Here is a 3490-nt window from a genome sequence, read left to right as displayed (position 1 = left end):
AGAAAGAGAAGCATGCGTAACCGTCGCACGTACACGGTGGTGAGTTTTGAGGCTCCCACCAACTCAGGATTGGTAGCCTTTAACTGGTCAAACCCGTACCCTAGAAACCGCAATGCCCCCTGTCTCCCCTCCTCTTTTCTCAAACCGGGCTTTTCGACCGTCTATGGCGGAGATGGGCACTACTGACAGTTAAAATCACTCATCAGTCTCGTGCTTTTATATATACATATATGAAAGAAAGATTCGGCAAATTCCACAGCCGATGGAGCGATGAGCAGTGTAAACCTCAAAACCACAAACCGCAGGCTTAACCAAGTCCGAACAGAGGACACAAACGGTACAGCCCTGACGACGGTACTTGTTAGTGGTAGCACAGGAAGGTCTTTTCTATAGTATAAATACCAGGTGGGGAATAGTTTGGTGTCAGTAGGCACAACACAACTAGTGTGCTTTACTGGGCTCGGTTAAAATCGCTTACTTTGTTATATTTTTGCCAATAAATGGGTTGAAAACTCGTGATGAGTGAATGAATGAGCAATAAAATATCGGTTACGCTTAAAGTTTGAAAGTGAAATAAAATGTACACAAAGCATCAATCTATAGATCTATAGAGTACAGTGTTTTTTTTTTATTCTTCCAAACACCTCATTTGATCAGAGCTTCAACGATTAATTCGAATTTCGCAGTAAATTGAATTATATTATCGCGTTTTTGCAGTCATCTGTATCACATAACTAAACAAATTACTCACCGAGTACCTTTTCTGATGCAGACGAATGCTAAGGATAAGTGCTTTAAAAACGTCGCCATCTCCCTTACGCAAGCGCTCCAAATCAACCATATTGCTAAAGTGCAATCAACTCAAAAAAAATCGGACCCTTCAATGAATACAAACATTTTTTTTTTGCCATGATTATACTATATATATATATAACTGAAAACTACTACTAACTACTTTTATACCTGTGTTTGTATTCATTGCGTTGAATCTGTACGATCCACAAGCAGTTATATTTCCCAATCTGAATTTTGAGTTAGCTTATTTTAGATCTAGGTTTGCGATATTATCACACATTTTAAAATACTGCTACATATTCATATTTCTTACAACTGATATACATATATATGTACATACATATTTCTTGGAATTGGCACGTTCCGCCGATAAATTTTTGAAGTAATGTTGTATTTAATACTCGTTTCGTTGTTCTACGAGCACAGTTTTTAGGTGAATTTTTTCGTATGAGCTATTGGACATTTTTTGATTTGTTTATTGTAAATGTTCAATAGTGATAACATTTTTGTAGATTTTACGAAAAATCGAACTACGATGGATTCAGTGAAAGCCTTGATTAAGCCGCATTATCAGGGAGTAAAAGGCACATCCACCAAACATTCTAAAATGTAGCCTTAACTAAGTACAGGTTGTATTAAATATTTTCAAATGTATTTACATATGAAAGTATGTAAATATGCTTATTTTGAATGTATTCTTAAAAGTTACATGCTGCTGCGAGGAGTCGATGAGTTATTTTACCAGTCCACTTCTTAGCATTAGGATTGAGATATTTAAAATTATATTAGCCACTGACCGAAGGTTCTATAAAAAATAGGAAGGTGATTTGATGAATGTAGTTCAAAATATATCGCATACAATCACCAAAGGTGTATTGGCGTAAAGTTATGGTGGTATGGCAGATAAATTGTAAAAGCTACTTGGGAAACGGCGCTTATAGAAATAAATTTGAGTAGAAGCACTGAAATTCTAAAAAAGCCCTTTATTTTTATAGTTTTTTTTTAATATGATTTAATATGCTTTTGGCAAAACTTTACAATATGCAAAGTAGAAATACGGAAACGGGATTTCTCCCTTAGGCTAAAGGATAAATGACCTTTCTTTTATAATACTTTTCTGTGATAATTGGAAAAAGTTTTCTCTTAGTATTTTTTTTGTGTGAAATTTTTCCTAACCACGCCTTCCATTTTTCCGAATTTGCTATCAAAACCATACTATTTCACAAAGCACTCAGATTATGTGGATTCATTATTTAAAAAAAAATTGATCATGGCAAGTAAGATTTTGGTTTGCCATTGGTGTCCAATTTTCAGCTACTTATTGCTTTAGCTGCTTTTATTTAATAAACGGAAACTTTTTAATCAAATTAAATATTTACTAACTCTCACAAGGTCGTTCAACAACTTCAAAGCTTTGTTTTTTAACTTGAGCGTCTGATATGTAAATACTAAACAGCGTGTCATGCTATGAGTCATGAATATGAGTGAATGGCGACAGTCAGCATTTAGCACTTTTACAAAAGGCAACAAACTTGCAAAAAAAAAACAAACAATTAAATCAGTGTGTAGTGAAACGTGAAAACTGCAATTTCCGTTTTAGGGTCATAACTTTATGAGCAAACCGAGGCAGATAGCTTTCTTTAAAAATTATAATCTCTGGTTTCTTTTTTCATCTATCTATGTATATACAAATCGTCGTTTAAAGTACAAAACCGCGTATGTGAGGTTGCATAAATTATTTTCTAGAGTAAAAACACTCATATTTCAAAATGGTTCCCTCTTTCATAAAGCAAACGCATTTCTGGATAGTATATTTTAGGACAAAAGGATAAGGCTTGAGCCATGAGCTACGCTAAGCAAATCCAATTTTTGGTGGCAAATGTCAGTTACGCGGTGTTGTACTTTAAACGACAAAACCTATATTGAACATATAACTACATATGTATGTATGTATCTGTGTACTATGTAGGTATGTGAGTAGCAAAAAACTGTTAGCTGAAAGATGTAAACGCATATTCACCAGCCAAGTAGGCTGATAATGCCAAAGGTGGTACCAAAGCTAAAAGTTCAAGAATGTTTTTACGAGACAACGTGAGAGAATGAAAATTATCCTTCCTGACTGTTTTCATTTTTTGAGACACATTCCTATTACTCGGTCTCTCAGACCGATTTTAAATTTTTGGTTCTAGCGGCAAGTTCACTTATTAAACAATAAAAATCTACCCCTAATGGCACATTTTAATTGCACATTTTTATATCCGACAAAACCAACTTGACTGATAAAATGTAACGCGTAGGAATTATGTATAAGTCGATCTCTCACAGCAATTGATCAGCCAGCGATGGTACATACATTCAACTGAAACCCATCGCTTACGCTACAAGGTGCGCGAAAATTCTGGAAGAATGAGAAAGTTGCTACATTTTGTTTTAAAGTTATTTACGCAAATGTTATTCGTCGGTCTTACAGACAACGAAAATAGTCTAGAAGGTTAATCACCAATTGAAAGTTGCATTAGACAGAAGGTATGAAGTGACTTATGCCACTTTCATATGCCCATATTTATAAGTAGTTTTGTTTCCACCTTAACTAATTCTCTTCTATCTTTTTTTCCAGTACATACTACATATATACGTATGTATGCATACATTAGACCCCTGCACGATTGCATAAAAAAGTACCATGTCAATAAAA

Source organism: Rhagoletis pomonella, unplaced genomic scaffold (assembly GCF_013731165.1).
Source record: "Rhagoletis pomonella isolate Grant_MI unplaced genomic scaffold, Rhpom_1.0 Rhpom_scaffold_00002, whole genome shotgun sequence".
NCBI classification, from domain to species: Eukaryota; Metazoa; Arthropoda; class Insecta; order Diptera; family Tephritidae; genus Rhagoletis; species Rhagoletis pomonella.
Note: the sequence above shows the minus strand (reverse complement) of the source record.